The sequence below is a fragment of the Telopea speciosissima genome, chromosome 1 (genome assembly GCF_018873765.1).
Source record: "Telopea speciosissima isolate NSW1024214 ecotype Mountain lineage chromosome 1, Tspe_v1, whole genome shotgun sequence".
NCBI lineage: Eukaryota > Viridiplantae > Streptophyta > Magnoliopsida > Proteales > Proteaceae > Telopea > Telopea speciosissima.
In genome coordinates this window covers 52719505-52735208 of record NC_057916.1, presented here as the reverse complement: position 1 = coordinate 52735208, position 15704 = coordinate 52719505, and the positions used below count along the sequence as shown (strand labels likewise).

At 41.8% G+C, this 15704-nt stretch overlaps 1 non-coding gene across 1 annotated transcript; it reads left to right on the top strand.

Moving 5' to 3' along the window:
• Positions 1-15180: 15180 nt before the first annotated feature.
• Positions 15181-15287, top strand: LOC122649332. Its single transcript, XR_006331291.1, has one exon. It is a non-coding gene; the product is annotated as a small nucleolar RNA R71 (small nucleolar RNA).
• Positions 15288-15704: the final 417 nt, after the last annotated feature.

The window sequence follows — 15704 nt, the reverse complement described above, 5'->3', positions numbered from 1 at the left end:
GACAAGCCACAATACCATGGAGAAGCAACTCTCTCAACTGATCACCATGGTGCAAGAGGAGGAAACGGGTACATTACCTAGTCAACCTGAACCACCCCATCCCCAGTTTAGTGATGTTGAAAGTCCACCACCCCAGTTTGAAATTAATGAGAGTCCACCCCAATAAACTAATCGTCAAGATGATTTATTTGTTGAGATTGAGTCTCTCGAAGATGTTAGTGAAACACAGTTTGCTGAGCCACTTGGGGAAGTCCAACTTTTGCCTGAAATTTCTGATCTTAGTGAGCATATTGTTTCTACTAATGTAGAATCAGATTTTCATGATAGCATAGAAACCCAAGAAATTCGAATTCCCTCTCTCTCTTTGGAAAACCCAGATAATTGTCATTTTGAGGAATCAGTTGTCCCACATATTGATTTGTCCAAATCTCTTAAGATTGATGATTTTATTGAGGAGGACACTGTTAGTCATGATGCTCTTCAAGCATATTATCGTGATCCCTATTTGGCAAACCAAATTATGCAAAGGGTTGTTGGTTGTATTGCTATGATTGATTTGAGTAAACCTCCCATTTTTTATGATTATTTTGATGAGGTTATTCATAATCCTTTTTATGCTTACTGTGATCCATTCTTGGTTGGTTTTTACGATAATGACATGTGTTCTACATCGTAAACGGGAGAGAATGAGAGGATTTATGGCCTGAGTTTTAATGCTTTCATTTTCCACTATCCTATGTGGATAGATTTTACTGTTGGGTATTACTCATGTGCGCTTAACTTCCATCTTATTTCTCGCTTTACTAAAATTCATGGTCGAATATTTTCTGGTTCTGAAGCTCTTTCTACATTTATCGGCCATGGATTGAGGTTTCTGTTGCTGCCCCTAGTACTTCTTGTAGAGATCATGACTCTTCATGATCCTCTTTATTGATTATATCTGGTAAGCCCCCTCATCTCATCCCTTGCCTTATTCTTACTTTTTTGCATGCATTGATGACATTGCATGAATTAAGTGTGGGGGGGTGTGTTGGACTTAATTGGTGAATTTTGTGAATTTTGATTGTGGCGGTAGTTTGGTCTGGTGCATAAGTTTCTTTGATTGCGAAGCGAGAGAGAGAGGTAATTAGGTGCCCTAGCATGCGAAATAATAAAAAATCTTTTTTCAAGGACGGTAATTGGTTTATATCCGGTGAGAGGAATTGAGTTAAAAAATATGAGCGTTATTTCATTTGATGGCTTGATTCCTCTATGTGTTTTATGGACCCCTTTAATCTTTTAGCTAGTAGTTGAGACCAATTTATTTGTGGCAAGGCCTGGCATGAAAGTGAAAGTGAAAGTGGAAAAAAAAAAAAAAAAAAAAAAAAAAAAGAGAAGAAAGTGAAATTCCTTTGGACTAGACAGGGCACTGTTGCCTCAGGAAGCAGGGTGACTTGTTTGAAATTACTTGGAAGGAAACTCAAAAAAAAAAAAAAACTCTTGCATCAATGTCTCAATGTCTTATGGATATATGCAAAAAGCAAAGCTACCAAGTATTTCGGTGTCTGTTGTATGCTCCACCATGTCATTCAGAGAATAATAGTGGAGTAGAAATAGAGTTTGTGCTTGAGAAAGAAAAAAAAAGCTTCTGCCTTAATGCCTGAATAGGAAGTATGGTAAAAAATACTCAATGCCTAAGTCTTTGGTTTCATCGATGCTATGAGTGGTTTACCTGAAGGTGAGTAGTGTGCAAAAAATATGAGGAGATCCCTTGATCTTGATGCATGCTCGTTACTTGAATTGATATGGGGTGATAAAATTCAAGTGTGGGGGAATCTTTGACTTCTTGATCTTTAGTTGAGCAGTTTTAGAGCTTCTGTGCACTATCTTACTTATGCCATGATTAAAATTTACATCATTCTTTCTAATTGAATTTTGGGTGTATATTCACTGCAAACACCCACGAGACAAAACTCGTCCACTAGAGGTAACCTAGGGGTTTAAAGGCTTGTTACACATGCTAAGTGCAACCATGATTCCTACGAAAGTGAGTTAGGACTTCTGTATTTTAGGATAGTTTTTGTTTTGTTTACTTGAGGATAAGTAATGTTCAAGTGTGGGGGAATCTGATGAGCACATTTATGTGTGAAATCTTAAGGTCATAAAGCATGCACTTTTATACTTGGAATGGAGCTACTCGAGGTTTTTGTTTGTATTTTTAGGTTTTAGGTGAATTCTTGTGAAAATAAAACAATTGATGCTAAGGAGCCATTTTTAAGCTGTTTAGTGGTGTTTAGCAGTAGCCGGAAGCGCCCAGGAGTCGAGAAAATCAAGTTTGGATTGAGCACTGAAAGAATCATGCCAATTATTCAAATTTGAATGTGATTATAGTGGTCCCCTTATCATAATTTTGAGGTGTTAATAGTATGGATGTGTAGTCCATCGAGTCAGCTTCGTAACGGTTCAAACGGCACTTGATTCTGAGTTAAAACAAAGAAGTTATGGCCGTTTTCATAACGACGCGCAAAAATGGTCTATAGGGGTTTATTTGTAATTATCGAAAATCGGCGGGGCCAAAATAAAGCGAAAGTTACATTCGAGGGGCTTTAACGTAATTCGTAGAAGTTATCTTTTCTGTTAGCCGAAAGATTCCATTTGGAAGGCTCTGGGGCATTCCAACTTCAACTTAAGATATCTTGGGCTCCCGAACTCCAAATTGGGCGAAATTTGGGTCTATTTTGGGTGATTTTTTGTAAGGAATACAACAGTGAGACCTATATAAGCATCCCATGCTCCACGTTTTTTGAAGGACAGATTTGACATTTTATTAATTGTGAGTGGAATCCTAGTCATCCTCATCACACTCTCTCTCCTACAACTTTCCAAGGGCATTTTGGGAATTCTACTTTGGATAGATTTCTTTTGAAAAGTATTCTCTCATCTATGGAAGGTTGAAAAGTCAAAGATGCCTTGATCTCATTGCTTGGAAAAGACACTTACAAGGAAAATGAAGCACAAGTTAGAATTAGAAAGTTACTTTTTGATAAATAGAAGGTTTATGTAGTTAGTATTTTTATCTCTCTTAGTTTCTATTTTTTTCCTTTTTCTTAGGATTCAAGGCAATGTAAAGAGGAAGGAGAAGAGAATATTCTCTTTTCTTAGGAAATATTTCTCCTGCCACTTCCCTCTTCTCTCTTCTCCTCTCTTCCCCCTATAAATACCCCTACCCTCTCCTTTGTAATATGGTTAAAAATTATTAGTGAAATTTCTTCTTTTCTTCTTCTAGTTTTTGGCTTTCTAAGTTCTAGTTTGATTTCATTCTTTCAATTCCATGGTTGTAATGCTTTTGATTCATACTTTAATTTTATGTCTTCAATATGGTTGTAATAATTCTAGTTTAGTTTCAAGCTTTCTAGTCTAGGCTTCTAAATTCTAATGAGAAGATTTAGAAGACTTGAAAGTGAAAGCCATGGTAGGATTATTCAAGTCTCAAGCTTCATCAAATTACATTCATGCAAGGATTAATTGGTTCATGCAATTCAACTTTGGTAGAAGGGAGTATCAATTTCTTATTTTTATTTTTTGTGTTCTTCTTAACCTCTTAATTTTTCTAGTTTCTAATTTTTTCTTCTTATTGTCTACCTCTTTCTTCTTCTAGTAGTTTTAATTTATTAGTATTTTTATCTCCATTAATCCCTTCATTCTACTAGAAATTTTTATTCTTCATTATTTTTATTTTCATTCTCATTCTCTATCTCTTTAATTCAATTATGCTTTTAGGACTTTTATTTTTTTTATTCACTATTATCATCATGCATTGTGATAGGATTTTAATTTAATTACTTTTATTTATTTTTCAGATTTGGTAGTGCCATTTCAAGTGTGATATCAACTTCAATCCAGTTCAAGCTTCAATTAGTTAGTTCTATTTCTTTGATTTTTAGTTTTTGATTATGTGGTTGTGGCAATTTCATTCCTCCAATTTCGTCAATCTGCGTTAGATGTATAATAGGTTAGATGGATGTGTGTTAGGCCATAGATGCTTGTGAGTTAGGATCTGTTAGTTTAACTACCATTAGTTTAATTCAATAATTTAATTAATTTGGTTCACTTTGTATTACTTTTAAGTGAGTAAAATAGAGTGGCATACATCTCCTTGAGTTCGACCCGTAGCTACTATTGATCCGTACACTTGCGATTATTATTTTGTACAAATAAGTTTTTAGCTACGATTGATCCATAGATACTTTAATTGTAGTATAGTGGTAAGTATTCCCGCCTGTCACGCAGGTGACCCGGGTTCAATCCCTGGCAATGGCGCCAAAAACTTATTTGAGTTTAAAATAATACCGCAAGCGTACAGGTCAATCGTAGCTACGGGTCGAACACAAGGAGATATACGCCACCCTATTTTACTCACTTTAAAGTAATGCAAAGTGAACCAAATTAAAGTGTCAAATTAAACTAATTTAACTAACAAATTAATGTGTCCTAACTCACAAGCATCTGACGCATTGAATTGGCATGAATTAAATTGACGTCCTAACACATATCCATCTAACCTATCAAACTAACGTGGATTGGAAGGGATAAATTACAGCCACACACCACAACCACACCACAACCACATAAAAAAAAAACAAAAGAAGAAGAAGGAGAATGAGATAGAAGAAGAGAGAACGAGATAGAAGAGAGAGAGAGAATGAGATTAAGAGTTTAGAGAGTAAAAACCTGGATGTCCTTGACCCGGACTGAAATTGCTTGCATGAATGTAATTGAAGAGCTTGAATACTTGAACAAACCTTGCATGGCTTCCTCTTTTAAATCTCCAAGTCTTGTCATCAACTTAGGAACTTAGACTAGAAAACTTGAAACTAAACTAGAATTATTACAACCATATTGAAGATATAAAATTAAAGCATGAATCAAAAGCATTACAACCATGAAATTGAAAGCATGAAATCAAATTAGAACTTAGAAAGCCAAAAACTAGAAGAAGAGAAGAAGAAATTTCACTAATTAATTGAACCAAAAACTGAATTAAAACTAAACTAAAACTAACTTAAAAACTGAACTAGAACTAACTAAAAATTTTCTAGTTACAACCCAAAGGGCAAGGGGTATTTATAGGGGGAAGATGAGAAGAGGGAAGAGAGAAGAGGTAGGAGAAATATTCCCTTCCCCTTCCTTCTTTACATTATTGAATCTCAAGAAAAAAAAAGAAAAATAGAAACTAAGAGAGATAAAAATCTTAGCTACATAAACCTTCTATTTTTCAAAAAGTAGCTTTCTAATTCTAAACTTGTGCTTCTTTTTCTTTGTAGGTGTCTTCTCCAAACAATGAGATCAATGCATCTTTGACTTTTTAACCTTTCATGGATGAGAGAATATTTTTCAAAAAAAATCTATCCAAAGTTGAATTCCCAAAATGCCCTTGAAAAGTTGGAGGAGAGAGAGTGTGATGAGGATGACTGGGATTCCACTCACAATTAATGAAATGTTAAATCTGTCCTTCAAAAAACGTGGAGCATGGGATGCTTATATAAGCCTCACTGTTGTATTTCTTACGAAAAATCACCCGAAATAGACCCAAATTTCATCCAATTTGGAGTTCGGGAGCCCAAGATATCTCCAGTTGAAGTTGGACTGCTCTAAAGCCTTCCAAATAGAATCTTTCGGCTAACAGGAAAGATAACTTCTGATAATTATGATAAAGCCCCTCAAATCCAAACTTCCGCTTTACTTTGTCCCTAGCCGATTTTCAATAATTACAAACAAATCCCTATCATAAAAATTGAAAACAGTGGCATGCCATTTTCGCGCGTCGTTACGAAAATGGCCGTAACTTCTGCGTTTCAACTCAAAATCAAGTGTCGTTTGAACCGTTGCGAAGCTGACTCGCTGGGATATGCATCCATACTATTAACACCTCAAAATTATGCTAAGGGACCATTATAATCGCATTCAAATTTGACTTATTGGCGTGATTCTTTCAGTGTTCAATCCAAACTTGATTTTCTCGACTCCTGGGCGCTTCCGGCTACTGCCAAACACCACTAAACAACTTAAAAACGTTTCCTTAGCATCATTTGCTCCATTTTCACAAGAATTCACCTAAAACCTGAAAACACAAACAAAAACCTCGAGTAGCTCCATTCCAAGTATAAAAATGCATGCTCTATGGCCTTAAGATTTCACACATAAATGTGCTCATCAGGACCCGTGAAGCGAAACCCACACAAATATTGTCTCTTCCACAAGGACACAGGACATGATACAGAAGACTGCATCCAACTAAAGAGGGAGATAGAACAACTTATAAAGGCGGGGAGCCTAAAAAGGTTTGTGAGAGGAAGGCGAGAGGGCCGTTCGGGCCAAGGAGGCAGGGATCTTGACGAAGAACAAGAGGATCCACGGTGCGAAGATAGGGGAACAGATTGAGGTCGAGAGAGAGACAGACCGCCCAGAGGAAAGGAAGGACAGAGCGGGACAAAGTAACTCCAGAGGAGCCCCGATCCTTACCATATTGGGAGGACCGGGGCAGGAGTCCAGAAGAAATGCCAAAGCCCATACTAGGTTCATGGGAGTAGCAGAGATGCCGATCAAAGTAGCCAAGACCGAGACGGTCATCTCCTTCTCGGATGCTGACCTAGAAGGATTGAGCCTACCATATGAAGATGCCCTAGTAGTACAGGTGGATATAGCTAATCGAGTCGTGCACAGGATGCTGGTGGATACCAGAGCATCGATGGACGTGCTCTCACTGGAAGCTTACAGGCAGTTCGAATTCAGCGACGACTAACTCAATTCGGAACTAACCCATCTCCACGGGTTCTCGTGCACCACCACCTCTATCAGAGGGACAATGGAATTGTCCATCACCGTTGGAGATTACCCTCGACAAACCACAATCATGGTCAACTTCATGGTTGTTAGGTCCATAGTGTCCTTCAATGGCATTCTACGACAACCCTCCCTAACCACTCTCAAGGGAATAGTCTCGTCAATCCACCTGAGGTGAAGTTCCTAACAAAGAATGGAGTAGGCGAGATCAGAGGAGACCAGAAGAAGGCTAGGGAGTGCTACACGATGTTCGTCAAGAAGAACAATGGTAACGCTTGGGGGATGACACTATATGTAGAAAACCTCATCAGCAACCAGAGAGACGAGCTAATGGAATAAAGAGGAAGGCCGGTGAAGGACCTCATCCCGTATCCCCTTAGCAAGGATGACCCCACCAAGGTAGTACAGGTTGGATCGCTGCTAGGCAAATAACAGAAAAACAAGCTTGGGGGATTCCTCAAGGAACACTACTGTTACTGAGTCATGCCATTCGGACTAAAGAACGCAGGGGCGACCTATCAGAGAATGGTCAATAGGATGTTCGAGGAACAGATTGAGTGCAATATGGAGATGTTCATGGAAGGGTCCAGTGAGGAGCATGATCAAGGATCATGGGAGATGTTCGAAGACAGATCGAGTAATGCGGCAGGGAGTAGGACCAAATTCATGACCACCAGCCCTAAAGCTTTCCATGCATTTAACAATGAGGCAGAGTACGAGGCATTACTTGCAGGACTACGAGTTGCAACGGTCATCCAGGTCACCCTCCTAGTCATACGAAGTGACTCCCAGCAAACAAATGGGGAATATGAGGTAAAGGACGAACGCATGGCGCCATATTGAATGCGAGCTCAAGAAGTTCGAGGAGTTTAAGAAGTTCAAGGAGTTTGAGAGAAGTTCAAGGAGTTTGAGAAGTTCGTTGAGTTGGTCTGATAGAGATGGTTTGAGATGGTTCCACTAGGGAGACCTAGAGCAAATGGGGAAGGACCCTACATAGCTTCCAATCAGATATGACCAGGGACATATCGATTGAAAACTCCGGGAGGTAGGAAGATAGATCGAGCCTAGAACTCAGAGCACCTGAAGAAGTACCACCAATAGAAGCAGCAATAGTTACGGTTTTCAGCCACAGTAGTTCGCATTACAGTAGTAGTACTCCATTTTCAAGGATTATTTGAAATTTTTTGAAGTTTTAAAGTAATATTAAGAATTTGTTTTGGGTTACATTTGTCTACCACTCAGTCATCGGTCGAGCACTTTCAAGCACCGAGGCGTAAGGCCACCAAGGCGTAAGGCCACTAAGGTCTAATGACCACGAGGCAAATGCCACCAAGATCTAATGACCACGAGGCGTAAGGCCACCAAGGTCTAATGACCATGAGGCGAATGCCACCAAGGTCTAATGACCACGAGGCGTAAGGCCACCAAGGCGTAAGGCCACCAAGGTCTAATGACCACCGAGGCGTAAGGCCAACAAGGTCTAATGACCACGAGGCGTAAGGCCACCAAGGTCTAATGACCACCAAAGTGTAAGGCCACCAAGGTCTGATGACTACCAAGGCATAAGGCCACCAAAGTCTGATGACCACCGAGGTGCAAGGCCACTAGGGTCTATTGACCACGAGGTGAATGCCACCGAGGCCTGTAGGTCATGTACGTGAAATGACAAAAAGTAATATACGAAGGAGTGAGGATCCAACCACAGAAATTCAAAAAGAAGGCTGTAGGAGAAGGAAACCTCATATAGGCAGACCTCATCCGGTCGGTGGGAGAAGGCATAATCGACTCCCCCAGGGGCGCGAAGGACAATCTCAGAAGGTATGTGGTAGTATCGACGAAAAGACACCAAGTCCAATGCAGTCAAAAGGCTCGAGAATTGTCCCATCCTACTATTCGAGTCCATGACCGGGGATGCCACCCCAGCATCATCTCTAGGACGACTACCATCTGGGCCAAGACTATCAACGACATCCTCCCCATCACTAGAAGTAGGTCTAGGAGGATGCAAAGGAGGGATAGTGCCCACACCCGATGCAGATGAGCACGTGGACGAGCCAGAGGTCGGCCCACCAAAGGCACAACCCTCATGAGAGGTATCAGAATCAGAATCACTTAGCATAGTAGTGGAGAAGGGGGGACTTACTTGGGCAACGCTCCTCGGCTCCCAGGTTAAACAACCCAATGTACGGCCACATGCACAAACACATAACCAAGGAAGTGTCTTAGAGACCAAATGGCAAAGGTATTCACAATGGACAATAGCAACAACACAAGGAAAACGTACCAAGAAGGTCAAGGTCCGAGCTCCGAGGTCCGAGGCACGAGGTCAAAATTCGCAAGGGGTCAAGGTCAAGGTTCGAGTAAAGATTTGTCAGTGGCAAAAGGCCAATTCAAGTCCATACAAAAAAAAAAATTTTACCATGGCCATGAGGCCATGGGTGAAGGGCGACGGACCACGGGCGAGCAAAAAAAAAAAAAATTGGCCACGGCCATGAGGCCATGGGCCATGGGAGACCAAGCCACGGGCAACATGCCACAGGCGAGCAAGAAGAAAGAAAAAAAAAATTTTGGCCACGGCCATAAGGCCATGGGCCACGGGTGACTGCCATGGGCCACCAAGCAATGGGCGACATGCCACGGGCGAGCAAGAAGAAAAAAAAAATATGGCCAAAGGGCCATGGGCGACCAAGCCACTGGAAAGCAAGAAAAAAAAAAATTTTGGCCATGGGCCAAGGGGCCATGACCAAAGGGCCACTAGTGACTGCCATGGGCGACCAAGCCACAGGCGAGCAAAAAAAGAAACGACTAAGTGACAGAGGCCAAGTGACCAAGTGACCGAGGCCAAGGTACCAAGTGACTAAGTGACCAAGTGACCGAGCGACTGAGGCCAAGTGACCAAGTGACCAAGTCCAAGCGGGCGAGTGACCGAGGCCAAACCGCCAGCCAAGAACAATGGGTGACTGGTCGATGGGAAAGTGATCGAGCCGACGGCGATAGGCGACGGGCCACATGTGACGAGCGATTGGCCGTGAGTGATCAGGCGAGTGACCAAAACGATGGGCGAACGGGCGACTGGCCACGAGCAACGACCGAGTGGACGTGCAGACGAGCAAGCGAGAACAAGAGCAGTGATTGTGATCGAGACAGGGCCAAGGGAATGTGGCCAAGAGACTAGTGACCAAAAAGGAGATGGGAGAGAGACCAAAAAGAGATGGGAGAGAGACCAAAAAAAGAAAAAATATGGGAGAGACCAAAAAAGGGACAAAGGAGATGGGAGGGAAACCATAAAATTAAAAAAAAAAAAAAAAGAGATGGGAGAGACCAAAAAAAGAAAGGAAAAAGTGTAGTGGGGAAGATTTGAACCCTTCACCTCCCCCACTCACTAGAAGAACTACAAGGCACCCAACATGAAGATCAAGACTAATCGGACGGCCTAGAAAAACTTAGCATGAAGCTCCCAAAAGTAGACTTATTGACATCAAGCCCCTCACAGCCACAAAGACAAGGAAACTACTCTCTTGAGCACCTCGTTCCAAGAGAGTGGGGATAAGTGATAAACTCAAAATTACACAAAACCAATCATGAGCCGCCACATGTCCTGACACTAGAAGGAAGGCTACCCAAGCCCGGCCACTTCAGGTACTCCACCCTGGCCCCAAAGGAAAAGGATCAATAAGGTCACACAAGGTTCAAGACCATGTACTACACGCAAGTCACTAGCATCATCGCCGAGATATACTTCACCTCACCACTTGACGGGTACCATTTACAAGAGGTACCATCTCAGCTGGACTCATGCACCGAGGATCTTATCCAACATACAAGGGCACATGCATGTCTATCTACCAAGAGCATCTTCCCTACTGGGACTCTACCTCCCATGGGGGAGCAACCGACTAAGTGATAAATCCTACTAACGAGGAACACCAATCTACTATGAGGACTACTCGTTACCAATTGGGACTCTCCACACCGCCATACTTCACTATAAATTTTGAGGTACTCTACCCCATTAACCCATCTTGAATTCTAACTATTCATCTGTTGCTCAGAGAGATCTAACTTAGGCATTGGAGAGTCCTAGGCCGGAACCACACCAATTCTCCCTTATCACTAAGGTCCTTTTGCAGGTTGCGGCACCCGAAGGACCTACCGGCGATTTCTTGACGCAACAATAAATCAATACCTTAAGGAGGTTGGATTATGTCTATACGGCCATCATGATCAAGGCTGTTTTTATTTCTCAAATGATTTAAAACTAGAAAATAAGATAAAATTGCTCATAGATCAATAATTCACACATTGTTTTTGTAGGTATATATTCTCACAAGAGGTTGGCCTAATCTAAAGATACTTATGGAACCAGCAGTATCTTCCCAATGTGCTTATTGCTTTCCATTAGCCGATGAGCCTCTGCTGCTTCAGACAGTGGAAAGGACTTGTAAACCACAGGTTTTACCTTGCCTGTGGAAATTGCTGGCCAAACATTCTTCTCCACCTCACTCACAATTATTTCTTTGTTTTTAGGGCTCCTCAAGCCCGTAGCTACATGAATATAACTTCCGTTAGCATGTGTGCAATATACTATCTAAAACACAAGCTCAAAATACTTTAAATAAATTGGTTAAATGGTCCCACTAATGCTCATGCATGAACGGGGAAGACACATATTTCTTCATATCTAATGATCAGGAATAGACAGGTCGTTGCTTGCCCAAAATTAGTCACCTTGGGATTCTAATTGATTACCTTCAAATATATACTACATCAAACCACATTAACATTTCTGCTATTCCACTGTATTAAGGGCCATGTACTTCCATATGTTTCTCATAACATCTACTTCAATAAATGCCTTGCTATTAAGAAGACTGTGTTTGTAATTTTTTCCTCCCTCCAATTTAAAGGAAAGGAGAAACAGAAAAGGAGGGTCCCCATTGAGTAAATGAATTAATAGTAGTAGTGCAGTAGTTGGAGTTGAGATTACTTTTACAAATGTATGTGTATCTGATGAAACGGCTTTGGTTCCCCTAATATTGAATTATTGATGCATATACTGAAAAGCATTTTACCCAAAAAAAATTGTCCTGAGGACAATGAAAAAAATTTTAGGTTCACGGCAGGTCTAGTGGGATTGGCACATTTGCAATTTAGACAGCTAAATACCTAGGAGTGAGGGTATTTGTCACTGCAGGTCTAATGGCACTGAACCCTAGAACTCATGTTTACAATGTCTATATATCATCTAAGATTCTCATATTGTAAAGTGCTTTTGTCTATTAGGGAGCGAGGAGAAATTGGCTTTTTGCAAGGATCTTGGAGCTAATGTCTACATCAATTATAAGACTGAAGATTTTGTTGCACGGGTGAAGGAAGAAACAGGAGGAAAAGTGTTATGCTGAAAATCCTTCAACCAGTGTGGTGTGGCTGGAATGGAGCAAGACACCCTGCTCAGTCGCAGCGGTCTAGGGTTCTACTCGCGCCCCGGTATTCCGAGGACTTCTCAAGGATAACAGACAAACAAATGACCTTGACAATGGACTGGAATTGCACTTTGGATTACTTGTCATGAATGATCTACAATGCAAATTATAAGGGTAAAGCAAAAACAAGAAAAACCTTAAGTTCACACCATCATGAAAGGAAAAGAAAACAATACAAGGAAAGTAAAGATAAGTAAAATGAAGGCTTATTTTGTGATTGATTGATGCGTTCTTCCTTGCTCCTCCCGCTTATTTATATGGTCAATATAACCGTAAGAGACGGTTTCCTTGATTATCGGCCATAACCACACCATGTTCAGGCTAACACACCTTTCAAGCCCAAACTGCTAAAAACCGCTAGTGGCAATAACTGCCCGTCGCCTTGGCCGATGAAACCACCTCTGACCAAAAGTGCCATGATGTCATCGGTCAACTCACTTGGTTGGGATGCCCTATGGCCGAGAGCCCCCTCCTAACCATGAAAGAGTAGAGCAAAATCTGGGTGTAAACAATGCCCCTCACTAGTTGGATGGTCGATTGAAGGAGTCCTCGGGACTCGTGCCTATCCCAGTTTCGCTCAAAATATCTTTTGCTACACCATAATCTATCGTGACTGTAACCACTAAAGAATCACTAGTACAGACACGTGGCCCAATCACGTTCTAGTGCTCGCACCTTTTGGGTTATCCTCACCGTTTCCCAAGGCGGTCATAATTCCTCTTTTGAGTTTCAAAAAAGGGACGAAACCCTTCTTAAACCCCTTGACACTCCTGGTTGCGCGACAACCCTTCATCTCCCCTCTCATCCTCTCTGCATCCTTAGACCATCGCGTCTTCCAGCCTAATCCTCTATAGCTTACAGGAAGATGGCTCCTGAAGAAGACGCCGGCAATACCCAAACAGCTGCTGACAAGCTTGAGGCTAAATGCGCCAGTTTATACCCCGCTGTGAACTTGGAAGTGCTCATTCCGCATTCTAGCCACTTCACGCTGGGCCCCAATCTTCGAAGACCCCTCTGCCACTCAGTTCCTCAAGAATTTCCCTGCTCACCTAGGCGAGCGCCTTCTATTCCGTCAGGGTATTCCGACCACCTTGAAGTACAAACCTGCCGATGTAAAGCGACACTGGGTTGGTAGGTACACCGAATGGAACGATTGGGTGAAGAGAATGTCTGCCGCCAAAGAGACAGTCTGAAAGGAGCTTGGCATTTACAATGCCATTCTCATGTCCACCATTCATTACCCCTGCGATGCTGATTTTCTCCATGCTACTCTCCACTTTTGGTCTCGCTCGACCAACTGCTTCCATTTCAGCTTCGGGATGATGGGGCCAACTCTTCTAGACGTGGGGGTACTCCTGGGCCTGAAATCTGCCAAAGAAGAAATCAACGGCTGTTTTGATTGCTCCAAGCTTGACTGGGATTTGAACCTCACGAAGAATGCCAGCTACACCTCCTACCTCACTCAGTTCCAGAAGCAAAGCCGCCCAGTGAACAAACAAGAGTATGTTGCCTTTCTGTTGTCCTAGATCTATCGTTACCTTATCTGTACTCGGGCCGACAAGATCACCAAGGCTTACCTCGGCCTTGCATATACCCTGGCCCCTGGCCGACCTATAAATCTTGCTGCATTTGTTCTCTCCGCTCTATATAAAGGATGTAATGACCTTGTTTAAAAACATCAAGTATTTTTTCCACAGAAGGAGATTTCTTGCTAACCAACTTATTTGGGAATGGGGCAGGTGAAGTATACACTCTTTCTGGGGTGGTTCCTTTAACTTTCTCAAAAGAATCATTTTTGGTTTTCTCAACCAAATCATCTTGAATTTCTTCAGGTTCATCAGATGAACCTGGAACATAAGGCACTACAATGGCCTCATCAGTAGGGGGAGAGTCAACGGGAATGTTAAATGGTAAAGACTAAGAGGTACTAACCTGTTGATACTCACGGCCACTCCGCAAAGCATATACTACATTAATTTGGCTAGAGGGCCCTAGATGTTGATGACCTTATGCAACATTGAGCTGAGGAGCTTGGGTTCCTTGATGAATCAGAGCCTAATGTCTAGGATTCGGCTCAGGTTGGCTAGGCAATTTCCCTTTTTCCCTTTCATGTAAGATTGTAACAAGCTGGGTGAGTTACTTCTCCATAATATTATAGCTTGTCATGAGAAGGGCCATGTTTTTCTCAAGCTCACTTATTCTTGCTGGCTCTCCAGTATTGGGAAACCCAGGGGGTTACTGATAAGGTGCAAGGAGAGGTGGCCTAGCAGAATTCATTTGAGGTCCTAAATGAGGACGAGGGGGAAAGGAATGAGGAGACAGACTTGGGTTTTGTGGCGCAAAATTAGGCCTTTGGAGACCAAGCTGGCCTTGATGGTGAAAGTTAGATGGACCTACTTGGTTCCCTTGATTCTAGGAGAAATTAGGGTGATTTTTTCATCCTGTATTATAAGTGTTGCTATATGGACTATTCTGGTAAAGAGCACTTACATTCTCAGTGCTGGAGTTACTAGCAAAGGTGTTGGGGCATTCCTCCATAAGATGATCAGGTGTATGGCATCAACTGCACATGGAGACATGGTTAACTTGGTTAACTGGGATAGGCTCCTTAGGAACTATGGATTCCAACCTTTTGATGAGGCTATCTAATTTGGCTTCCTTGGTTGGTACACCCTTAATGAGATAAACCTTAGTGGTCCTTTCAACATCTTGGATGTCCCATTCCCTAGTCTTATCAGTCAAGTTGATCAAAAATGTCCAAGCCTCATTCTCATCAGTAAAAAATGTAAATCCGGTAGGACACATAGACTCTAATAGTTGCTTGATTTGAAAGTCAATGCCCTCATAAATGATTTGGTAAAGTTGCCAAAAGTCAATACCATGGTGAGGGCATTTTAATAGGAGATCCTTAAACCTTTCCATAAATCTAGAGAAGGACTCATGTGGTTTCTACCTAAATTGAAGAATGTCACTCTTGAGTTTATTAGTTTTGTGAAGAGGAAAAAACTTTCTCAAGAAGACAAATTGTAAACTGATTCCATGTAGTAATGGACTTAATCAACAGTCCATAGAGCCACTTCTTAGCATGGTCTTTCAGAGCAAAGGTTATGAATCAAAGTCTAACTGCATCATCAGATAAATTTTGGACTTTAATCAGAACACCAACCTCCTCAAATTCCCTAAGGAAGCGATAGGCATCTTCATTGGCCATCCCATGGAAATGGAGCAACATACTAATGAAGTTGGTCTTGAGTTCATAATTACTTCCTGTAGCAACTCGTAGATTGATGCAGGAAGGTTGTGCAGCCCTGGTAGGGTAGAACCTATCCTTAAGAGTCCTAGGCTGAACTTGATCAACCATGGTCAAAGTTGGTGGAGGTGAAGGTGGTATTCTAACAA